A 27,550-nucleotide genomic window follows, 5' to 3' on the forward strand; every position below is an offset into this window, starting at 1 on the left:
AAGGTGACTTGTTTTTTGATTGTCAATCAATGTTGACACAAGTCTATTTACATGAGAATACTATGATGAACAAGAATGTGTCCCCAGTACACAGATGCCCCATGTACACTATCTTTTTCTATGTTCAGTGGACCGTGCAAATAGGGGAAAATCTCTAATTTGGCATTAAAATGAGTAAGATCATATCATAGAGAACATGTGTACTAAGTTTCAAGTTGGTTGGACTTCAACTTCATCAAAAACTTCCTTGCCCAAAAACTTTAACCAGAAGCCGGACAGATGGATGAACGGAAGGACAGACGGACACACAGACCACAAAAACATAATGCTCAAAATGGAGCATAAAAATTGTTCATTTTATGAGAAATAGCTTGCTGTTCGGTGTTGAATTAAGGCCATACTTTTGACCTATTATGGTTTACTTTTTACACATTGCGACTTGGATCATATCGATAGTTGTCTCATCAGCACTATTACCACATCTTATTTCTATGAAAAAAGAATCAAAAGTAGATAGACATATGATATAATGAAACAGTGGCATTCATGGCAGTGTGTTATATATATATGTTTTGAAGCTATGCTGATTTCAAGTCTTCAATAGAACAGTATTCAAAAAGGTCATGATCTTTCTGAAAACATGCATGAAATATTTGCTGACCGCAATCAATTAAAAGATCTTGAATTGTTCACCAATAAAATGAGTTCATTAGGGACAACTTCTATAAGAATGAGGTGAAAGAATTGAATTAACCTACAAAGTTTCACATGTCAAAGGCTAAAGAAACAAAACACCATATTTATAATGACATAAAGATTTTTTAATTGGTGGTTTATACATACAATTGTATCAATAAACTTTCAAAGATCAAACTAATTTAAAATAAATAAGAGACTTTAAAATTTTTTGTGAAAATACAAATTTTTTACCAATATATGATTATGGTATTAATATGTTGAGTAGCAATTTTCCATTGTTCAAATATAATTAAAGATCATGAATATCAAATTGAATCAATTTTATATGTATCAAACGAAAAGAACACCTACTTCAATGCAAATTTTCACCGCAACCCAGAAAATCAATTTCATCATGATACACTCCAAATGCCTCATTTTGAAATTGAACAAATAATGATGACTAAATTTCCGCTAATACGGTCATCTTAAACAGCTGTATCAAGATTTTCAACAACTTTCAAACTCCTGACAAAGAACAAGGCCAAGATTTTTAATTAGAATACAGATAAAGGAAAGATTTTTTCCTTTTTTCAATTATCAACTTTCTTCTTTGTCAAAAGAAAATATCTCGAGATCATTCAGTATTGAGAATTTTTAATAAACTACTCACACAAAACTTACAAAACCAATAATTACAAAATAAAGCATTAAATAAATAATTCCAAGTTTAAATTTACCAAAATAAATAATAACTTATTTTATACTGAGGAAATTTAAAGACCTAAATTCAATAAATATCGTACAAATTAGACCAGTCATTCTATCATGTTCTAAGGACAAGTGCTATTACAATATGAGTTTGAAAGAAATGGGACGAGCACTTGAAAATAATAGTAGCATATTTGGATAGGGGTATTACTAATCAAATCAATTGGCGTAATAGATACGACCAAAAATCTCCCGCTATGGAAAAGTAAATAGAAAGATTTTTTCTAAGACACTTATAATTTTTCTGATCCTGTGAGTAACATTGAAGAGCCGTCGTGAAGTTTTTCGTCCCGAATGACAAGTTGATATCTTTTGTGTCACATTTTCTATTTTTGTTATCTCATCGAAAAATAGAGACGCTTCATCATATTTTTAGATTTATTTGTTACGACAGACAATGAGGGATTTACGCAAATAAAGATGAAATGAGTGTTTTGTTTGTTTCTCAACAGCTCTTTATGAAAATTCATAATAATATTTTTGACATGTTTAGAAGAATAGCCTGAGTTTGGAAATAATCTAAACATTTTTCATTGTCCTGTGCATTTTCTACCATCATCAAAAGTTCACATTTATAATTTAACAGCTAAGATTAAGTTAGGATTCAGTTCAACTTTCATTTTCTTTAAAAAAAAAAATTTGACATTTATCTTGCATGTTTTACTTAAATTAATCAAACTTGAGAATTTCTCCAGGTGTATTTGAGGTGTCATAATTAAATTAAAGGTAAAATGGAGAGGTCATGGGATGTCAAACTGATGAAACTGACTATATATTTATAAAACAAATGTGGTGTGTGAAAACATTCATTAAAAACTTATAAATAGATTGTGAAAGATCTATTTTAGTTGATCTGTACCTTATTGAAATAGTCATAATATGGATCAGTGTATAGAAAACATTAGAAACTTGCTAAGATTATGAAAATTATGGTTATTGATGAAAAAAATTACACGAAATGTTTGGTCATTCCGGGGAATTGAGTATCTAAAAGTAGAGAGAAAATTGAACTTTAGACAAACAATATAAAGTTGCATTTATTGAAGGAAAAAAACCTGCACTTCAATCTTTTCATTAAAATTTAAATGGTGTCACTAAATTCCCAACCCAGAGTAAAGGGGGGGTTCCAACTATATGCTCCCATTCAAATGCATTGATCGTCAAAAAAAAAGGGGGGATTTCCAACCCCGGAATCCCCCCATGGATCCGCCACTGGAGAGTTGTCTCTTTGGCAATCATACCACATCTTTATTTCTATATATTGAAGAATAGTTTTTCCATTAGTTGTCTCATTCTATTTAAAGCCATTTTATGGACATTACTTTCAGATCTAGTATGGAAATATGGAATGGCAAATGGAAAAGGGAGATAATTCAAAATCTCCATCATTCTGCTAAAAGGATCTCCATTTGATTATGGAATTGAAAGCGCTTTTCCTATTTTCAAAATTTGGTAAATATTAACATTTCAAAATGAAGAGTTTTTAAAAGATTAAAATACATATCATATCATGGTCCATAAAATGAAGCTTTGTACTAAGGCACAAAGCACAATGACTTTTCATTTCGAAATATAATATCTTTAATAAATCATTTTTCCGTATCATTCAATATCATATTTATGGCAGAAAAATTATCTGTCAAATATGACTAGATGCATATAAAAAGATAATTTTCCAATTAAATGATCTATTCTCAATACAAGAAAACAATATCGGGCTGGGAAATAATACCTCTATGTACCACAATGCCCTCGACAGTATTGATGAATTTTTATTTAGATTTCGTATCATTTTGTTTGGTTAAATTACGTAAACGGAAAGTGACGCCAGAAATTAATGTTTGATTTGAATAGATTAATACCAGAGCAGTTTAAAAAAAAACCCAGATCTTATCTCAAATAACTGAATATGGTCTCCCTGATGGCTTTTTGAATAAGCTGTCACTTGTCCAAAAGTTAAATCACACTTTTAATATCTAATTATCAAAAATAGAGCCATTTTTAGCATTGAGTGAAACTTTTAATGTTAAAAGATAAGCCTAAAATTGTGGTAAAAATAAGCTAATTTATTATTTTTCATAAAAGACGGGATGCTTGGATTAAAAGAACATTAAGTAAATGTGTAAAAGATAATGAGCTTGATGGAAAAATTTGACAATAATTGAAAATCAATTGAATTTATGTCTTCCTAAATTTTGACAACCGGACTATTTAGCAATTAGGTTCAATTAAATCTGATTTTTTTCACAATGCTCTGGATTTCTTACGAGAATAGAACTTATGGTACGATTTTAAATTCTCTCTATTGAATAAGTTTTCTACAGCTAATGATCGACATTATAAGCCCACCAAACTATAGCTAAAAATTTTGTATTCATGCATTGACAGTATAAATATGTTGTTGTGGTATTACAAAATCCACTGTTACATCATGAAAGTAAACATGTGACATCCTATAAACAATTTTAATACACAAATTACAGTATTATCTCCCCTTGCAATAACTTTTACACAATCTAGTGCTATATGTTCCATTATATAAAATTTTTCAAAGCATACCATTTTTTATATTTAAGCATAGCTGTCTTGAAATTTATAGGCGCATAAAAATAATTATGTATCATAAATTTTCAACGTCCAAGTAAACAATCATGTAACTTACAGTGATTTTTTTAAGACGATCTGAAGATCTACATGTTCTAATGCTTCTGGTTCATCTTTCTCAACTTTCCGTTGCAGGTGATGAACGACTTTGGAGTATAAATGCTAATTTTCTTCAATGTCAAATTTCAGTCTCCTATTAAGTATACAATACGCCATAAAATCCTAAATTAATTCAGCGGTAAACTGATACGAATTGAATCTAACATTATGACAGAGATGAACCAGCTCAAAAGCAAAACCTTGTAACTTTTTTCCATATCAAATTACCGAACTTCACAAAATAAGTAAAATCCAATTTATAATGCACCATAAAAAAGCTGTACCTTGTAAAACGCTATACACCTGTGTGTACCAAATGCATTGTGATGATAAACGAGGAACTACCGATGATTTAACATCAAATTAATTCTACGGAGATGTGTTGAAATTTGGCGTAATTTATGGCATGGGCACAAAGACCAGATACATATTCATTGACGGATCGAAGATTAGATATCAGCTTGTAACAAGAGAGATCTTTTTCTGGTGCAGGACTTTTAAAAACACTCTGATAACCTTCTTGTCTTAAAGTCTTATCGTATTTCACGACCACAATACATATTGTGGTTATTTCTACAGTTAATTTTAACTTCGGCCTGCATTTTGAATATTATCTGATGAGATAACGGTATCGCATTACACCCTATTAGTATGTGGTGTCCATTGATCAATCTTTGGTGGTTTCCGTAATTAAATAAAAGCATCTTTGTTCGGCTTGTTAAGATAATACAGTACAGTTCTAGCAGTCACTTAGTGAACTTTTTACTTTCTACAGAATAATGTTAATCAGATTATCATATATGAAGATGATGCTGTTATGGTATATCTTTTTGATGGTGTAGTGGAAATTGTGTAAACCACAACCCTTCAGAATTAAATGTTCAAAATAGACAGGTGAACATTCATTATACACAGGTTAAATAATTTATTAATAACTGTCTTTCCCAGAATTAGAGTTCAGTTTGCACAGGTTTCTGATTTGTTTAGTATTGTTTCAGTTTAGATGGCCTCAAACAATAATTTTCCATTTTCAGGGTTGATAAGAAAAAAAAAATTGAATGTTAATTGTTTAATGTCCAATGGAATATATTTCAAGCATAATCAAGACAATTTGTAAAAAATTTGAAGTAATTTTATATAATGATTACAGATAGATTTCATAATTAATAAATTTTCAAACAATTATAGTAATTCTGGTTGAAAAGTTAACTCAAATTTAATGGATCTCCTGAATTTAAATATGCTTATATTTTTAAGGAATTATTTTAGAAAGATTATTAAGCAGTCATCTAAAGTTAAGCCTTTTTCAACTGATTTTGGTTTTCATAGTTTGTTCTTTTGTTGTACTGTTACACCACTGTCCCAGGTTAGGGGGAGGGTTGGGATCCCACTAACATGTTTAACCCTGCCACATTATGTTACATAATGTATGTGGCTGTCCCAAGTCAAGAGCCTGTAATTCAGTGGTTGTTGATGTGTAACATATTTGTTTTTCTTTTGATGAACAAGAAAAATCTTCAAAAACAATTCTGAGGGTATTAGACAGTTTATCTTTTGTAATATATATACCAATAATTAAAGAAAACATCAGGGTCAAAAACAATTTTAATCTCATAAAAATGATCTTTTTCAAAAAACAAAATATCCATTTCAGATTCACGACAGTTAATCCTTTTCCACTAGCCTCTCAAAAATATCATATTCTCCAATAAAATACCTAAGCAGGAACAAACAATAATCAAATAGAGAATCCCAAGTTATAAAATCTTGAGGATAATACAATATTTATACAAATAAGTTTTATATAAGACAATAAATATATCACTGTTCAAATGACAAGCATAAATGTTCGCCATAACATCATCAAAATTGTTTTTTATTTACATTTAATTTGCCTATTTAGTCCATATGACCTTGTAAGGTCAAGAGAAGAATTGTCCGTAGATATCAATTTCGTTTAGTCATAATGTATCATTTTCCGTCATTTCAAAGTTATCTGTGAGAACAATCGGTAAAATCTTTTAAGAATATCAACGTAAGCTATTTAACGACACAAAAATAAAACTTGAATCCAAATCCGTTGTTTCAGGATATTTAAATATAAACTGATATGACCAACTTTGGGAAATAAAACCTTTCATGATTGAATTAATGTACGAAATATATTCAAATTAAGTCAAATCAATATAAAATAAAGACTTTTTTTATTAACGATTAGTCATTTTATAACTACTGTATTTTCTTCTTCCCATTATAATGTTACGCATATCAAGAATAGAATTATTTATATAAAAGATACATAAACTTGTTCAAGCAGTCAGGTCTAAAATCATGAAAACATCATCCTCATTTAACAATAGGCTTAAGACAGAATTAGACATGGCTGGTATATTATAAGGATACGAAAAAAATGTCTGTTGAAGGTTACATTTGCAGCAAAAATAGGGAAAGCATTAAAGTTAGCCAAATAAAATTTTATTCTTCAACTTCAAGGATAAAACTTTGACTTAAACAGTTCTTGTAAATAAAAGAGGACACAAATGCCCACACTTAAGCTTTAACAAGAGTGCACACACTGAAATGTCTCGCCTTCTTTACTAATCATTGATATTATGTTGATAGTCCTAAGTATAAAGCGTTATTACAACTGTCACATAAACTTAACATTAAACAAGATAGTTAAACAAAGACCAATGAACCATGAAAATGAGGTCAAGGTCAGATGAACCATGCCAGGCAGACATGTACAGCTAACAATGCTTCCATACAACAAATATAGTTGACCTATTACTCATAGTTTAAGAAAAATAGACCAAAACACAAAAACTTAACACTGTCCAATGAACCGTGCAATTGAGATCATGGTCAAATAAAACCTGCGGGACTGACATATAGATCATAATATATTTCCATACACCAAATATAGTTGACCTTTGGCATATAATATTAGATAAAAAGATCAAAACTTAAAAACTTAACTTTGACCACTGAACCATGAAAATGAGGTCAAGGTCAGATGACATCTGCCCGCTAGACATGTACACCTTACAATCATTCCATACAACAAATATAGTAGACCTATTGCATAAAGTATGAGAAAAACAGACCAAAACACAAAAACTTAACTATAACCACTGAACCATGAAAATAAGGTCAAGGTCAGATGACACCTGCCAGTTGGACATGTACACCTTCCAGTCCTTCCATACACCAAATATACTAGCCCTATTGCTTATAGTATCTGAGATATGGACTTGACCACCAAAACTTAACCTTGTTCACTGATCCATGAAATGAGGTCGAGGTCAAGTGAAAACTGTCTGACGGGCATGAGGACCTTGCAAGGTACGCACATACCAAATATAGTTATCCTATTACTTATAATAAGAGAGAATTCAACGTTACAAAAATTCTGAACTTTTTTTTCAAGTGGTCACTGAACCATGAAAATGAGGTCAAGGACATTGGACATGTGACTGACGGAAACTTCGTAACATGAGGCATCTATATACAAAATATGAAGCATCCAGGTCTTCCACCTTCTAAAATATATAGCTTTTAAGAAGTGAGCTAACACTGCCGCCGCCGGATCACTATCCCTATGTCGAGCTTTCTGCAACAAAAGTTGCAGGCTCGACAAAAATGGGACAGACAGAAGAACAGAAATACTGAAAGACAAAAAATGGAAAGGCAGAAGGTTAAGGGGGTAAGACTTGTTGGTGCTGTTTCCTATAGTGGAGACATACACAAAAAAAACCATAGTAAATGAGTATAAAAGATTTACACACTAAGACCAGTTTAAGTAAATAAACCCTTAAAAGATAAATATATTTTCTTGGCCTTCCTAATTAACAACATAAATAATCCAGTCCACATTTAAGCAGAGTCAATTTTCAACTAAAACCAACCCATTAAAATTATTTTATTTTGGCGTGTAATTTGTTCCAATTTAATTATGCAATCTAATCTGCTGATTCATGGGACATTAAGAAAATCTAATTGTGTAATATGCAATAATATTCATATTACGAAATAAAACCCTTAGTTTTGCAACAATCTATTTCTATAATATTAAACTGAAGCCTATAAAGCTGCTTTCAATCTGTTATTCCTAAGCGCTTATTCATATTAACGAAAGTATAAAACTCCATGAACTTAAAACGCGTCTTATATTTCAATATACCCAACCTGTACATAGTACAATGGTATCTCAGTGTTCATCTTTAATAACGAACCACCCTATTAATATAACCTTCTACTCTTGTATCTGGCACCAATCGTGTTGACATAGCCGTGATTTATGACCGGTCTTCCAATTCAAATCTAATGAAACATTATGATAATATAATGGCGGAAAAATTAAGAAAATAACAAGGTAATTTACGGACAAAAAGATAGAAAATTATCATAATGAAAGTCTATGAGCTGACCAACAGTACATTAAATGGCCAGTCACTATCACCATTAACCATCTTTACAAAATCATTATTTACGGTCAAAGCTGATAAAATCGGTTAAATATGATTTCTAGTTTAAACTTTCGTTGATAAAAATAAATTGTCGTTTAGATTCAATCTAAGTCTAAAATTTCTGCCGTAAAATTAATGAGAAAATAAGAATCAAATTCTGTCCTGAAAATTGAATTTATCATTTTGATAATCATGGCAGTTCCATGAATTATGAGAAGTCTTTAAGGATTTATGACAAAACATCCCGTATCATTTACATGAATCCAGAGTTATCGTTGTAATACCATCAGATAACATTCGAGTGTTAACAGCTCCATGGCAGATTTTAATTTAACTCCTTTTGTAATGATAATTAATGGAATTAAATACTGTATGACCTCAATACATTATAATGAGCTTGTATCTATACCGTATAAATAAAAAAATTAAATCGTAAATGATGTGCATCTGTTTACGAGTTTCTACTGTAAACCAACATGACCAATATACAGTAAAAAAGAAGGCTGGAAAAATTGTTCTGAGCTTTGCTCATTGTTGAACTCCATACAGTGACATATAACTGCTAAAAATTTTGTATCTTTTGGTCTCTTGTGGAGAGTTGTTGCATTTACGATCACACCACATCATTTTAAAATATAGTAAATGAGGTTGACAACCCCAGTGCCTCCCTAAACTTTTAACCCTTAACATTTCTTATTCTCTGTAAAAATCTAAATTTTAATCTGATAAACAGCCAAAATCATGTAATTATTTCACGATATCCCTTCAACATAATCATCCTAAATCAAGCAAAACAAATGCTTTTAAATTGAATTTAAGTGATCTACTGCTTGTCGTAAAGGGCTCATCTATATTTTCTTAAAAGTTGAAATTCTGTTTTATTACATTAATTTTAAGGTGACTTTGATTCCTGTGACAAGACTATCGTTTTATCATACCCATAACAATGCTGTAAGCATGAGTTATGACCCTTTGTAAATTCATCTATTAATAGATGTTTTGTAAAAATTCAATTTTCGTAAAGTTTCAAATTTCAGCAGTTGATTTCTTTAGGCTAAAGTAAACAGTCAAACTGACCACTTTAAGAGGGATAAATTTATGTCTCTCTATATTAAATCATACTAAATATATTAAATATGTCGAGAATTTAATCTTTATAATCTAATGTTACATTTTGAGAAATAAAATAAAATTTCCATTAGAGAATTAATGACTCATAATTTAAGTCCAGTAAAATTTATTTTCAAACTGATTAATGTTATAAATGTCCATTTCATCTTGATAATCTACAACTAAAATTTACATGAATAAGTAAATATGGCAGTATCCTTGAACTTGTGAAAATATGTCACAAGAAATCTTGAATCACAGCTTTCTTACAAGTGCAACTTCACATTTCATTCATGTAAACTCCCTCTTTTTTGATAAAACTTAACTTGTATATATTCAAAGCAACTTTGAACTGATACAGGTTTAACACTGTGTCAGTACATATGGGTTTGCTATGAAAACAACCAAATTGAGAAAGAATACATGTCAAAGTCTCAAAAAGACAAAGACTCTCATTATATTAGATCAATTAAACTTAATATATCCTATGAAACAAAGTATAGTTAAGGTGGTACCTAACACTACAGGGAGATAACTCTGTAAAGTCAGCTTAACGTTTTAATTAAGTTGTGTTGTAAAGGGAATATTAAGCTTCTCAATGATCAAAATTGGTGTTTGTCAAACTGCTATATACCCAGTGTAATTTTTCTGACAAAACGGTTATAGTTTAAAATTTTTGAAATTTTTTATATATTTTTGTAAAAGGCCATAGTAAATACTTTGACAAAATTTTATGAAAATTAAACGAGCCAAATTGATTTTAGTGAAAGTGTTGGGTACCACCTTAACAATATATCCTCATTTTGCTTTTATAAGCTAAACAGAGATTGTGATCCTAGCTTAAGTTTTGCAAAGATGCCTCATTATTTCACTTGCCAAGAGGCTTTCCTGTTAATAAAACAAAAGGACTTTACATACTAATATGAATAAAATCTTCATCTTATCACGGAGCTTGTACAACACTTTCAAGAAACATCCTGTCCAAGTACATGAAGTAGCTAAAAATGTTGTAACAATTTTTTTAATGAAAATGCTTTTATTGCCTTCTCAATCAATATTCCACTTATTATAAAAAGAAGTGAATTCTTTTCAATTTTCACATTAACATAAGGTTATCTAGTGTAGCTTTACTTCAAAAGATTGGTGACGAAATTGATTCCGATTTAGATGAAACCAACGTAAGCAAGATGTCTTTAAATAATCAATTTCAAAATTTTCATCTAATTTCTATGGCATGGATTTAAGTCCATATTGAACAGATACATTTTTAATAGTATAGGTTTTGAAAATGATATTTTATTAGTAACGTAATATTTTATCAATTTCTTAACATATAAAGAACTAATTCGTATTTTTCAAAAGTGTAACCCTCGTATATTCAAATGAGGACAAATTCAATTAAAATTGAAATGATCTGAGTAACTCCCAGCAGGCTTGCGGGTAATTTTCATAATTTCTTAATAAAATTACTCTTAATTCATTTTCACAATTTCAATTGGGAAGGCAGATTCAATACTTAAATACCCTATTTACAGTTAATTAGTATAAAGGGATTACACTGTACGCAAGGTGAGGTGTCACTCAAGATCTGCGAAGGAAGTCTAGTTGAGTACATAATATTGTATTATCATGAGCTATTTTTGAACATCTTCAAAAATATCAAAGAAATATTAATCCAATTGAGTTTTTCGTCTTTTAATTTTGTGAATAAAAATTTCCTCCTCCAAATCTGTCATCATGACCACATACTGTGAGTAGACTTCTTAAAATTTATTTCAATTTGACAAGAAGAATCTCAAAGCACTCCTTCTTTCATCCTATAAAATATGGTGAGGAGCTCAATCATTTATGTGGTGAAGAAGATTCTCAGTTGACCAGTGTAGGTGCACAGTGATTCTATATTCTTTGTTTGACTGATTTCCCCTTAATCATTGTATATGAACCCCCCTTTTTATGTTTTCATTTTCTAATATCAAAATTAAGTTATATGCATACAACACCACTGTTCTTGGTTAGGGGGTAGTTGAGGGCTCACAAACATGTTTAACCCCATCACATTCTGTATTTGCCTGCTCAAGTAAGAAGTCAGATAATATTGCATTTCTGCCATATATTTTTGTTATTTATGTAATGTGATAAATCAGGCTGTTACTTTTCTTGTTTCAATTTATAATTTTACATGTCAGGGCCTATTTCAGCTTGCTATACATAATTGGTTTGGTTCATGATTTCCAACAAGACAATTACAATGTATATCTACCAAGAGTCCAAACGAAATAGATGTAAGCAACTACATGTCACCTTACAGCCTTCAGCAATAAAAAGGATATACTGTATAGTCAGCTATAAAAGTCCAGGACATGACAAAAAGTAAAACAATTCAAATGAGAAAACTATCACTAAGCATTTCAATTTATGACAAAACCTTATCATATTATCTCACAAACAACATGAACAAAGAAAAAACAGATCGGCTTATAAATTCCAAATGTAAAATTTTTGGAACTATTTTGTATAAATAGATTATTAATACACAATACGTTTTTGTGCAATGCTGGTACATTGTACATATAATTTTAATTGGGAATCCCTGTCTGCTATTTGGTCCAATCAGCTTGGGGGTTTCCCAGTTGCTGCTGCATGTGAAATCTCGTTTACTGAATTGCTTTTCGAGATTATCCTAATTAACCAATCAAAATTAACACTGCATTTGAATTAACCAATCAGCGCTTAATTAACAGGGCTTTTGTTTTAGGCACAAGCACATAATTATTCTGAAAGCAACGCTTGCTTGGAGCAGACATTCTAATTTTCTGGGAAATTATTTATTTATAAAAATCATGAACGGATTTAAGTTTTCAATGTGGAAATTAACCATATTATATATGTGAACGTTTAGGAAACGTATACTAAGTGATTTTGCATTAATAACATTCCAAATTAGTTTTTTAATGTCAAAATTGATGTTACGACATGGACAAAATTAAATACAATCAGGAAGCAGAATCGGCTTTGTCTGTTTAAGTTTCATTGTGGAATCTCATCTGCAGCAGCGTGAGATGGCTGGTTTATTCCAAAGCTACGAGTTTTGTGCTTCTGACGACCCGGCGTAACAGGATTAATTCGTATTCCAAGAAAATTTAACGGCACGATTTATAATTGCTATAAACTGTTGTTTTTCAATAAACTGTCTTTCCATCATGTCTGATGACGAAGATATTACATTTAGGACGGGAACCAATCACCAGTCCGATAAAGTAATGGCATGGGCCGAAGTGATGAAGCTAAACACAGCCACCGCAAATGAAATGCTAGAACTTGGATTTGATAGCATGGAGGCCGTTGCGTTGATTGAGAAGGAAGATTTGGATAACTCGAGTATTCCGATAGGCCAACGAAAGTTATTACTGCGAGCAGTAGGAAAAACATTTAAGAAAGACTTTTCGCCCAGCGAGAGAATGGCGGCAAATTCTAGACTTCCGGCAGTATCAAATTCTGGTGCATGCGCATTACAAGATGGCGACGACGGAAGTACTGTGAACAAAGATGGCGGCGCCCATGAGCATCTTAAAGATGGCGGAATACAAACAAACACAGATGATGCTTACGTTAATGCTGTATTGCAACAGCTTACCGGACAGCAAACACAATATGTACATTCCTCTGGCTTATTGGATGGACGTCAAAACCAGAACATTGCGGGAAATTCGAATGAAAGTGACACTTTGGAGTACCACAGATTTTCAACTGGAATTTGCTTTGTTTGTAATTATGTTTACATGTATTGCTTTATTGATATGCAAAGAAAATATTAAACTGTGGTTCTTTGTCCCAAACCTGTGTTTGTTCAGTTTATACTTCTAACTAAGAACCGGTTAACATATCTTGGGCCCCTTACTGTTCTCTGATTAGTGTAAAACAGATGCTTCATTTGCACTGTATCTTTTCAGCGTTTGGTTCGGGCCCAAAAAGGGAAAGTACCTTAGTATTCACAACATAGTCCCTAAATAGATTAAGGAGCAATATATAGGGAGGATTGGGGGGGACTAGTAATGTGGATTAATGGAACTATTTTGTATAAATAGATTATTAATACACAATACGTTTTTGTGCAATGCTGGTACATTGTACATATAATTTTAATTGGGAATCCCTGTCTGCTATTTGGTCCAATCAGCTTGGGGGTTTCCCAGTTGCTGCTGCATGTGAAATCTCGTTTACTGAATTGCTTTTCGAGATTATCCTAATTAACCAATCAAAATTAACACTGCATTTGAATTAACCAATCAGCGCTTAATTAACAGGGCTTTTGTTTTAGGCACAAGCACATAATTATTCTGAAAGCAACGCTTGCTTGGAGCAGACATTCTAATTTTCTGGGAAATTATTTATTCCCACCCTCCGCTCCCTAGAGGATAGTTTTTACTTTATTGCTTTGTCATTTCAGCCTTTTATCATGTTATTAAAATATATTGTTAATAAGTAGAGTAGTAATGTTTTCAAAAGAACTCACAGTTATTATGTACTTTGTGTTAGGAGTACCACAGATTTTCAACTGGAATTTGCTTTGTTTGTAATTATGTTTACATGTATTGCTTTATTGATATGCAAAGAAAATATTAAACTGTGGTTCTTTGTCCCAAACCTGTGTTTGTTCAGTTTATACTTCTAACTAAGAACCGGTTAACATATCTTGGGCCCCTTACTGTTCTCTGATTAGTGTAAAACAGATGCTTCATTTGCACTGTATCTTTTCAGCGTTTGGTTCGGGCCCAAAAAGGGAAAGTACCTTAGTATTCACAACATAGTCCCTAAATAGATTAAGGAGCAATATATAGGGAGGATTGGGGGGGACTAGTAATGTGGATTAATAATGAGCAATTTGGCCATTCATATTCTAATTGTTACAAAAAATTCATCTCTATCACAATAGCTGAAGAATCAAAAGACAGGCGACATATCAAAGGGCAATAAATGTGACTCACAAATGACACAGACATTGTGTTTTGGTTGATAACTTTATGACACAAAGACATACATATCTGACAGGGTTAACTGATGTTTTTCTTTGACATTACTAACAATTATAGTGTGTTATTGTCCACTTGTGTCCAGTCAAACCGGGGAAAGACGGGAAATAAAAAAGTTATGGGAAATTGTGTATCAGATGACCAAATGTGACCTTTGTTTTTCTGACCATAACATGTTTTTGTAGAATGTAGGACTGTATAATTTCTATACTGGCAGGTTAAAACTCTGAGCTTTAATGCTTTTTGTACCTTATACTACAGAACCATTAGTATTGAATTGTTAGTACATGTGTACCAGTGTTTTTTGTTTTTTTTCTTCAGATGGGGTGTGTCAAAAATAGATTTCATAACTTTATAGGTGATTTAAAAGCAATCCAAAGTAAAGGGAGGAATATGTAACAACACTCATACCACCCAACTAGCTTTTTAAAATAGAATCAAGATACCATAATTGCAATTTTTTAGCATTTAATTTGAAGAAAAAAAAAGAAAAGTTTTAACATCGGCTTATAAATGTTACTGCAACGAAATTCGACAAACAGAAATTTATTTCGTGTTAAACAGGAAGTCCTCCCACTAACACTACAACAACCTTGCAGAATAATTTTACGATATGTAAATAACTTAATAAACATTTTCAATTTACAATTTATTGACAACCTTCCTCAAACAAGATTGACATTTTGGCTGTCACCTGACATGTTTCCCTTGAAAAGTACAACGTCTTGTTACCAACATGAAACATACAACAGTTTGACAAGATGGCAACCTAAAGTCACGCTTTTTCAATCGCCATAAAAACTATGAAAGCCGACAAGATGAGTATGTCAAATCAAGTTAATAACAATGTCAGATAGTGCATGTCAAATAATTAATTATTTTTCATCGTCAATTTAAGAAACATTCCTTTGTCTACACAAGCTAACAAAAACATTTTTGAATAGATTGTTTATGATGCAGCGAGTCTGGCTATCACTGTCAAGTTTTTCCCTGCATCTTCCACGTGGATTAACTGAACACTGTATATCAATTAACTATCTATTTCATGTTATGTCAACTTTTAAAATGAAGAACTTTGTAGTCTATTTTTTACATTTAAAAAAAAAAGGTTTATAATTGTCCCTCATTAAAAGTTTATTTCAGTAAACTCAGCAGAAATTTTTTCATGCACTTATTTTTGTGATTTTTAGCAATAGACTAAATCTATAAGTTAAAGCAATTTCCAGAAATGCTAATAACAAATAAGGCTCTCATTTGAATGTCAGTTTTAATTTTGCGAGACCCTATCCTGTCACAACTCTTGCAATAATAGAAAGACCTAAATAATTCTAAATTTACAGATTTTTCAATGTGTTTAATGCCACTAACAGCAATGTAAGCTTTATCATTGGAGACAGTTTAATTGTTGTTTATTCTTTAGTTTTCTATGTTGTGTCATGTGTGCTGTTGTTTGTTTGTTTTTTTTTTCAGTTTTAGCTATGGCATTGTCAGTTTGTTTTAGATTTATGAGTTTGACTGTCCCTTTGGTATCTTTTGTCCCTCTTTTAATTGGCAGAGGAATGCTGTAATGCCAAGAGAGAGACCAGGAGCGGATCTAGCCATTTTAAAAAGGGGGGTTCCCAATCCAAAGTAAAGGGGGGTTCCAGCTATATGCTCCCATTCAAATGCATTGATCTGCCAAAAAAAAAAGTGGGGTTCCAACCCCCGGAACACCCCCTTGGATCCGCCAATGGAAACAACCCTTTTAGGCACAGAAAAACAAGAAATATTTATGATGATTTACTGATTGGGTGTTGAATGCCACTACCAGCACTGTTGGTTATTTCCTTGTGGTAAATTTTTAAATGGTGGAGGAAGCTGAGTGCCCAGAGAAAACCATAACCTTTAGCAGGGAAACTGACAATCCTACAAATATCTATAACATATAATCTTTGTGTATTTGCTTTTGTTTTTAAAAGTATCCAAGTTCATCATCCTAATTGAAGAATGTTTAACTGATATGTTAGACTTCGAGAAAATTAAATGGCTGCATATATAGTCCTTAAACCTTTCATAAACCTATTCAAACTCAACATCTCATCTGGTCCGAGAACACAATTGTCGTCCCTTGATTTTCGTTGTTCACAAATATAGTCCCTAGTGTTGACAGTGGGTTACTTGCCATTAATTTTCATACCCCTTCCAAATTTATTTCTCCATGTTTAATGCCTCAAATTGCAAGAAGAGGGGTGAAATTACACTGTAAATTTTTTTTTAAATTTTAAAGGAAAGTAGTGATTTGGTCCAGCTGAAAAAGGTTGAAAATTAGCACTTCGGAAGCTGTCAAAAGATTTCAAGACGCCCTAAACATAAAATTGTCCATATTTTGAGTTAGAGCCGATGAAGTTTTCTATAATTTTGATATAAGTTGTCCCAAAAGTAGTACAACACACTGTAAAAATTTCATTGAGAAAGCGCAGGTGGGATTTTTTAAATTTTTATTTATCTTCTAAAAGAAATGCACTACGAAATAATTGTGGTCTCGGACCATCTTTTGCTGGTAATATATTCAGATTCTCTTACCCAACTTTACAACAAGCAATTACTAGTATACAAACAGCAATTTTAAGAGAAACCATTTATCACAATTGTCATTTCAGATTTTTGTCAAAGGGTAAGAATTAAAATAATTCCCACAATAAAATACCACATTATATTATATAATTCAATGAGTCAGAGTTGACGAAACCATACATTTCTCATCTCTGTGGAATTAACTATGCTTATATAATGATTTATTCAAAATAAAGAAATAATTCATTTTAGTTGTTTTGCTTATAAAATAATATATTATGACCTTGGTCGACTTTTAGCAGCTAGTGCCAACTACCAGACAATTAAAAAAATCAATAGTTTGCATAATTTTTAAATGCGAATGTTTCAAGTTCTTTTTTTATCGAGCTGTATCTATTTAATTAATCAAACAATGTAAAAAAGTCACACTGGAATTAACACATCTTTATCATTAACAAACGGAAATGGCAGGTCATAATTTTTTTTTTATCGAGATTCAAAACGGCAGCCTTTTGATGTGACTGAAGACAGAGACGGATTAGGTTCTGATGTGATACACGTGAACGAACGCCATAATTAATCTACGATAGTAAATAATGTTTTATGTTCAGATTACTGAATTATTGAAGTGGACCAATTCAGGTGAAGCGACTAAACGATCATAGAAAAATCTATATTTGTTTAGGGGATGTTTAACAGAGACAAAAAACTGATAAGGATTCTAGGATTTTTAAAACAAAACAAATAGAAGTCATGACAATAAAACTAAATATAAAATTTTCTGTGTTTTTACAAATCCAAATCATTGCTGACAAGTCTTTATAATTTATTACAAGTTTTAGTAAATGGAAATTTTCAGCTTGTTAGGACATGCTTTGTGCATGTGACAATGAATAATGCAGCCTATTGGCTTTTTTTTAATTGATTTTGGAACGTAATGAGATCCTTCAATTGTACCTCTAAGCTTAATGCCAAGCAATAGAACAATTTCATAAAACATTTATAGAGGCTTTATATGTATTTTAAATACATTTACTTGCATAAAACAGCAAGAAAATTGTATGTCTGTTTTAGAGCAACGGCATGATTGCCAATCGTGCAATAATGACACTGCAAAAAAAATTGCTAACCTTGAAATATTCAGACTAAAAAATTCCTTCCTTCCTATCTCCCTTCTGTCTAAGAATGTCATTGAGGGATAAATAAGCCTTAATAAAATGGAAAAACTGCATAATAAAACTCAAGTTCAATCAATATTTCAAAATTTCAAATGACTTCATCTAGCTTAAGGTGAACTATACTTATTGAATAGAAACCTAAGCATGATAGATAGAAACTATATGCCATTCAATCATCATATAGAATTTGATCTGTGTGTCACTTAAGATGCAGGAACCATTAAACAGTTCCATATGGAAGAATAAACCAAATTAGCTTCCTCTGAACGTGCCCTGCCTTTCACCCCGGCAATAAAAAACAAACAACGACCATAAATGTTTTCAATTCAAAGATATTTAGACTGAAACTCTATCCATCTGACATATGCAAAGATCTCCAATCAATTTCCTGAGGTCAGAACTATTTCATGTTTCAGTCGTTTAATGGCGCTATAAGCACTTTTAGAAAGACGGAAAATGGCCTGACAATTTCCTGGCCCTGATTTACAACTCTCAAAAGTACCCTGATGTGTATAAACAGATCATAGTTAGCCATTTGCAGACAATAGCTATAAATAACACTGGACTTAGCCAGTCAAGCCTTAATAATGCAGTTTCCTAATCTGACAGTTTCACGATGAACTAGTACATTAAATACCGTAATTAAAATGGTCGAAGCAAGTTATTACTAATATTTATCTGTTCAATAAACTGAGACAAAAGACCAATATTGATATTAGCATTTAAAGCTCATTGCTGTGGGGCAAATTTTAAAGACAAAAGGGAAGAAAAATACTAAATGGGGATAACAATTAAAAAAAAATGTTGGCCCCATAGAGTCAATTATCATCAATATTTTTTAAAGGAAGAAGATGGGGTTCAGGGACTTGTTTAGGCATAAAAAATAAGTCATTTGTAAGTATTACAAAATGTAATGAATTAAATTTGCATTGAATTGCATATTAAAGCATTTAATAGGTCATGTAGCTTATAATCCTAAAAACAGAACAAAAATAGTTTTAAAATAAATGTTTTTTGTTTGTTTCAAAAATTACAATAGGGAACATATATTACATAATTGTAGTTATAATTATGGTTTATTACTAAACAAAATATTTTGACAGGAAAATATGAAATGCATGCAACAGTAATATCTAAAAAGAAAGTATTTGTCCATACAAAAATCACAGTGGTCAAATATCTAGTTGCTTTGAAAGTCAAACATTTTTTTTTTTTAAATTCATGAAATTGACCTTTTTTATTATGGCACCATATCTTATATCATATCAAAACTTGATGACACCAATATTTGACAGTAGTTTCCTTTGGTAGAATAAGTAAGCTAGCTGTTGGCAAAATAATTTTCATAAAATGTCAAGCCTGTAGGAGATCCCATTAAGGGTCGGCCAGGGAACCAAAATCTCATTAGCCCTTTTAACCTCAAGATGTCCATTTATTAATCTTCTGTTGTTCAATAACTGTCTGACACGATTTACTAATTTTATTCAAATCACTGATGCAAAAAATGCAAGTCATGGTGCAGGAACATAAAATCCCAATTATGCAAATTGGGTCCCTGATTATTTTCAAAAATATATATCATACAATCTCATCCTCATTTCTGTTGCGTTTTGTCAAGTTCAAAATAAGATTTAATGAAAAAACTGAAATTGTATCAGCTATGCTTCCTTTTATATTTTAATCTCTTATCTCATCAGTGCTACAAATGAGTTTCAGTAATGAATTCTGGGATTAATAAAAAAATGTCAGCAACACGCATTAATTCTTTTGACAATTCTTTTATCAAAATGATTACAAAAGCTTTAAATACTAAAAATTTCTAATGCAAGTCACTGTACAAACTTTTGACGACATGCACAACATTAAATCGCTAAACATTTAGTGAAACTAATATGATTCTTACATAGATAAACAATTCAAACATTTTATATAAATGAAGGTCAAGATCTTTCACGGAAATTAAAAAAAAGACTTATTATGTTTTTTCAACTTAAAATTCAAATAAAAGAAACAACACTTCAAACTAAACCTTATGAGTAAATAAATTTTGTATTATAGTACAAAGGATCATAAATTTTACACGTGAATACCAAAACCCTGGTGATAAAGGGGTTAAAATGTGCTGCCGCCAAATAAGCTTTGTTGGCGTGTGGTTATAATTTACACAAGATTAACTGTGAAACTTGTAATATTTCTGACGATTTTGTCCGAAGACAAAGTGAGTCACACCAAATAAAATCAAGAATGTGGCTAGTGAACTGTGTTGTTGTTGTAATCTTACTATTGCACCACTGAGCGTGATAAACAGTATCCAAATTAGACATGCATCAGTTAGAAATGGAGAGATTGAAAATGTATTTATTTCTTCATCACTTATTTATTAAATCGGATAAAAAAAAAATGAACCTGACTTCTGTTAATCAAAATGAAATTAAAATATAATTCAAAGCAATAAATAATGCTTATTCCAATTTGGTATAAGGTAAAAATATTTTTCAATTGAGGTTTCTTAAATTTTTTGATTACATATTATACATGTTATACGTTCTTCTAAGTATTGGATATTAATTGTAAATTTATCCAAAAAATGAAATATCAGAAATATTCATCTACCCAACTTTTTTTTTATGTAAGAAGTTTGCTTGATAAAAAGTCTTATTTGACTCGTAATAATAATTGAAAATACAGCAATAAACATTTATTTATTTGCAAAACAATCACCAAAAAGAGTATTCATACAGATCAGATCCAAAAGCTATCCTTAAACGCCATTTACACAAGAAAAGCTATATATACTATTCAGTTGATGATAATAGTATTACATAAACATCTTCTCCCACCCTGGGCCAATGTCACTCGAAATAACATATCATTTAAAAAAAAATTCTTGTGGTTAGGATACCAACAAGATTTGATCTGATAGCAATTTATATATTAATTCTACCTAACTATCGTAAATGTACCTACCGTTTGAAGATATCGTTATCGCTATAATAACACCTTAGATGAACACTTTCATTCAAATTACAGGTAAGGTAAAACACTCCAGTGAAGTGGATGTTATGTGTCGAAATAGCACCTAAGTTGTCGAAATCAGTTTGATTTGTCCTTTAACGATATACTGTTTACTGTCTATCTGCCGACTTAATAATCATGTGACTTGTCGTTTCTTATAGCGGGTAGAAGTAGCTTTGGGTTTTCCTACATGTAAACAAAAATATTATATAAAATATTATATTATATAAAAGATAATATTACATTGCATTCAAAATTATGAAAATTATGCAATTCAGTGTCATAAGAATCTAATAAAAAAAAAAATTGATACTGACTATGAGGTATGGGCTTTGCTCATTGTTGAAATCCTTACAGTGACCTATAGTTGTTAATTTCTGCCTGTGTGATTTGTTGTCTTGTAAAGAGTTGCCTCATTGGCAATCATACCAGATCTACTGTACTTTTTATTTATATAATGAAAAAAGTAAGACATTTTTCACGTAATTAAGATTTTATATGGAATTTAAAAAAACTAAAAAAACTGTATTAAAGTTAGAAAAAGCACAGTTGCTAAACCTGGACATTTTAGGCAAATAATGACAAAATATCTTTTATAGCAACAAAATTCTTATTTCAAAAATACAATTAACATAAATTTCAAAAATTTCCAATTTTTCAAGAAACATATTCCCCCCCCCCCCCCCCCCCAAATATTTGTTCTGCAATAACAGGAAATTTTCCTTTGCCATCATGCAATTGAAATGAATTCTTTACATAAAAAATGATAGAAGAGAATCTCAAAATGGCATATCCACAAAAAACCGAATTATGCAAGTTTAATTAAACAAGTATGTAATTTGTGGAGTTGGCAGTTATAGTAGCTGCAATCTATATCATATAAAACGGTCATTGAACCAGCTACAAGCTAAAGATTTTACAAGTCAATATTTCATGGACTCATTATTAGGCTTCCGGTTGAAGTATATCAGTGTACCAGTGGTATCCATTTGGGTCAAAATAAAAGAGCACACTTGCAAATTGAACAACTGTATATTCAGAAACTATTGCAGTGGTTTTATTATTGTGAAAAATGTGACAGCTAGATTATAATCACAGTAATTTGAACTTGCATTTTGAAATTTTTAATATGAATCAAACAGAACTTGTCTCAATATCACAAAAATTTAAATCACATTTTAGTCTACAATGGCAAAATTGCAATAATAAATGCATGCAATAATTTCTGAATTTACTCGGAGTGACTGGAAGTAAAAGAAATAGCCATTGGCGCAAGCTATATTAACATGCAATTTTAAATCTTGTGATAATTTGATGCTATCTAGTACCTAGTCACTACAAAATAAATGAGGATCAAAGTCATTTGATATGATTTATTATGAAAGGTTAATTACGAGTCAAACCATAAAATCTATATGTTCCTTTTTAAATCTTTTTAAAGTCCGACATCAATCATGGACCCAATTCATCTCCACAAGGAACAAAAGTAAAAGTATATTTCAAGTCTTTTTGAAAGACAATTAGTTATATATTATGTTTTGTGTGCTATTCTTAGAACAACATGCAACAATATACATTTATAAGACCTCAACTACAAAATTCCATGTTTGTATGGATATGACAAAGTCCAATGCTGTAAGTGCTACAGGGAATCATAAAATTTCTTCAAACTGTCTAAGGGCTATTCCAGAAAAAAATGTATGGGGGGGTTGGAAGGCACATTATATTAATAATACATGCCTTTTTGGGTAATGGGTATCAGAGCAACTTTTCACACTATAATGCACTATAATTCTCAATTACAATTGTCTGGTTAGCGGGTGCTGACAAAAACTGCCTTCCAACCCCCCCATACATTTTTTTCTGGAATAGCCGTTACTTCAAATTCAACCATGAAAGTTGTAAAATGTGTCTATATGCTTAAGATATTACAATGTATGAGGGTTTCATTGAAATCAAGCAAATTGTACAGGACAAGTTTTAGATATTAGCTTCAGACATATGAATATTAAAAGCTGTGGACACTATAACCCCCCCCTTTCAGAAGAACATTCAGACAAAAGACATGATTATCTGTCATGATAATATTCCATCTCTTTTTCAGCAGGTATATCGAATGAATATCTGAAATTTAATTGGATGAAATTAAAGAAAGAATGAAACATATTTGCTTTAAATTTAGAATTGTTTGATTCATAACTTTTTAATAACGCCACCTACACTATGAGTTTGATCGTTCTATAAGACCGATCGGTTGTTCACACTTCAAAGAAATGACCTAAACCTCATAGTCCAAATAGAATGAGAGTTAATATATTTATAAATCTGTAACCCAAGCTGCTTCACAAATCTTAGAAGTATTTAGTGCAATGAAAAAGGAATAATCAAACTTTTTATGTCCATTAGTCAATTTTCTGTCCCCTTTGAAGTACAAACTGTCGTTTTTATTGTCTTACAATTCTTCTTTTCTAGCTAGAGTGTATTTCAACTTTTATATTTCTATAATTTAATTCTAGTATTGCTCGTCATTCCTACAATGAGAATAATTCGGCTAATATCTATGGGCGAGGGCATCCAAAAAAACATGAAATGCAAATAAAGTTCTGAAATGTGCAAAACGGTTAATCTCGCCAACCTGTTTTACGACATGGAAGTCAAATAAAATTTTAAATATTATATTTCCGATTATAATAAAAACAAATCAATAAACCAGTCTTTATTTCTAATAAGGTTTCAAAATCATTCATTCAAAAATACCCTGGTACTTCATTTTATTAACTTCATTAGAATCTAAAGAGTTAGTAAAATATTTACTGTCAAAAACAAATATATTTTCTCCCATTTCGTTCTGAATGCACGAAAGGGAAATAAATTTCACAAGTTGTGATTTAAATCCAGGGTACTATATGTGTAGCATGAAATGCTATTGATAAATTGAATATAAAATCGTTAATCTGCCAATTAAACGTACAAAAGACAACATCATAAATGGTTATTTTGTATGGACTAGGAGACTGGGAGAGTTAGGTGAAGAATTTACTTCCATTACATTACTAAACGTCTGCTCAGAGAATCTCAATCCCTAGTGTGTTTTTATTCACCTGTCTCCACAACAGGTAGTAAAGCTCTTGACAGATTGTCTGAAAATGATAAATAATAAAATTTAAAAAAAAGTTGATTTTATAAATAATTCACAATTTATCAAAATCTGTGTATTGCTGACAGATTAATTGTATTCTTGCAAAATATTTCAGGGGATAATTTATCAATTCAAAAACATCAGTTCCTTCTCTGGCTTTCAAATATATGACATTTTTAAACTTAAGTTTCTAACATATTCCTAATACAAAAAGTTCTTTAATTCCACTTTGTTCACAGATAACAGAAAAGTAAATTTTTAAAGCTAAAAGAGACATTTAATTTAGACATCTAATTAAAAAGCAAATGAAAACTTCATTTCAACCACAAGCCCTACTCAAGTTCCAGGCTAATATAAATGTAGTCAGATTTGCAATTTTTTTGTGAAAAGTGGCCTTTGAGTATTACAAGTCATGTTTCTTGGAGTGACAAAAGTACCAAAACCTAAGAAGGTAAAAGCTGAATTAATGAAAAATAAAGATACAAGTTCCCTCTGTTTTCTAAAAAAACAAAATTTTACCTTTCCCAGCAAAATTGCAATAATAAATTTTGCCAGCGTAGATGAAAATTTATTGAAAATGTCAACAGGAAAATACATCAATAGTGAAATTTCTAAGCCAATTATTCAAATATTCATAATACGACAGAATAAATAAATCACAAACCACAAAGCCTTATTAAAAGTGTAAAATAAATATTACAGATGATTTCAATGATAAATTTTATTGTTAATCAAAATTCAAAATTTTTCTTTTGTATAAATCACATAGTCAAAAACCAATGAAAATTTGACAAAGATTTTCAGATTAAGATTTAAGATGCGGCACTTTTTGTTTCGACGTGTGGTATAAAGTCGAGATTTATGTAAAAGGGTATAATTTAATAACTGAAGGTTATCATGATAATACTAGAAAACCCTCGCTTGTCACATGGACAATAGGTTCCGCCGAAACTAAATCATGAAACTCAATGCACCTAAGACATTTAATAAAGATTTAGTTCAGCAAATGAAAATCTATAATTTCATCTATAGACTGGCTTGATCAATCTATTAACTGTGAAAAGATAACAACTTGATGATCCCGGCTATTTTTAATTTATCTCGCGAATATACGACAAACAAGTGCCCTATTAAAATTCAGCTTTTGAAAATAGTGACAAAGTTTGAAAGTTATCTGATCTTAACGGAATTATTTATGATTTATCTTATCTGTCACTTCGTAAAAAAAAAAACATATTAAAAGCGTGAAATCTTTTTCTAATATTCTATCTAAAAATATTTGCTATATCATCTTAATTATGTTTCATTGTTGAAAGCACCTTTTATTTTGATTATTTGGATAAAATCTGGCAGAAAATGAAAATTCGACAGATAGCATCTACCCCCTTAAAGAGTATGAAAAGTTCAGTTCTTACGCTACCTGTGACTGAAAAATAATCTTAAAATAAGTACTACTAAGCAATATAGTTTTGACTTGAGGGCAATAATGAAGGGTCTGTTTACTAAGCATGTGGATTAGGAGTAAGAAAAACAAATCCAGTTATTGGTACTGGTGGGCTACAGATACAAGATGCTGATCAATGTCCCATTTTTTTTATATAAGCAAACCCAAAATTCAAATGAAAAAAAAAAAAAAAAAGAGGTGCTATGACTATGCTGATCATTTGGTACTTGAAGATGTTCTGCAAGGAAGTTTTCTTGAAATGATTTCAATGGATTAATGGAAGATGCATAACTTAGCAAGTGCAGACAGATGAATGCACTGATTTATTAACAAATGGAGAAGTATGCAGACAGACATTTCATGGACAGAATTCACTGATAGTGGTTTATAAAAAGACTAATCATACCAAATTCATTATTAAAGGGGGGGCTTAACAAAAATGTCTAATCTTAACAAATCTTTATTTGGGTTTAATCTAATAAGAAGCCTTTCTTGTTTGATTAGACTGAGATACTTGTAAAATCATCATCTTCTATAATGCTAAGTTATTGCATTTATATTTCTGCGGATTCATTACAAAATAGTAAAAACACCCATCATGCAAGGCTTCATTATTTCCAATTTGTTTCCTAAAGAAATAATTAAAACTTTTGCCTTAATTCCATGTGTTAAGATTAAGTCTGTGTCATTTAAATGTCCTCCTGACAGTAAAGATGTTTTCTTTAAAATCAGATTTCTCTTCTTACTTGCAAAGAGCCTGAAGGGGGACCAGTTCTGCCAACTTTTCATGAATCAAATGCGTGAGATATGGCCAAAATTGAAAAGATCAAAGAGAAAAAACAATAGATCAAAGGAAAATGCCGCCAAAAAAGCATGAACATACGAGAGTCTCATGCCAAGTGACACTTGGCAGCCCTGGGGGACTGTTCTCATGGAAATTTTTAGTTTCAGTCCAAATATCCTGCACTTCATCATAGGTGAACTACATTGCAGAAACCATCTCTAATGATACAAATGTGTGTTATTTGTTCTCATCCTCAAAATAATGAAACTAACTATTTGTCCCAGGATGAACCCAAATGAAAACAGTGCTGCCTAACTAGAAGCAACTAGAAGTGGACTATGTATAGATTCTTAATTCAATACCTTAAACACCTGGCTTTAGCTGCATATAACACTTTTATCTTTAAATGCAGATTTTCCATAAATTTTTCAAATCTGCAAATGAAATCATTAATCCATTATATTAAACCAAAAACCTTATTGATCAATCAACCAGATATCTAAAAATAAAGAATATCTTGCATCTTAATCTAAAAACAACTGCTTGTAAACTCCTCTTTGAAGAACACACCTTATTTCTTTAATGCTAGTTCTGTCCATTTACTTTCCCTTGTATACAGAGAAAACTTTAATTTATCGATTATCTGCAAATCTACACCAAACCACCCTGAATGAAA

The 27,550-nt window shown here is 31.0% G+C and overlaps 1 protein-coding gene across 3 annotated transcripts in view; it reads right to left on the bottom strand.

Moving 5' to 3' along the window:
- LOC139485969 (protocadherin-9-like) overlaps nucleotides 1-27,550 on the bottom strand; it is an 82,645-nt gene that overhangs the window by 29,293 nt on the left and 25,802 nt on the right. Inside the window, exons 6-7 of one of the 3 annotated variants that reach the window (XM_071270650.1) lie at nucleotides 21,460-21,693; nucleotides 4,112-4,246 (exon numbers count right to left, since the gene is read on the bottom strand). The gene's annotated coding sequence lies outside the window, so the exon portion shown is untranslated. Of the gene's footprint in view, nucleotides 1-4,111; nucleotides 4,247-21,459; nucleotides 21,695-27,550 lie in introns of those variants that run through there. The other 2 variants (XM_071270648.1, XM_071270647.1) reach the window with 2 other exon arrangements.

This window comes from Mytilus edulis, chromosome 8, assembly GCF_963676685.1.
Source record: "Mytilus edulis chromosome 8, xbMytEdul2.2, whole genome shotgun sequence".
NCBI lineage: Eukaryota > Metazoa > Mollusca > Bivalvia > Mytilida > Mytilidae > Mytilus > Mytilus edulis.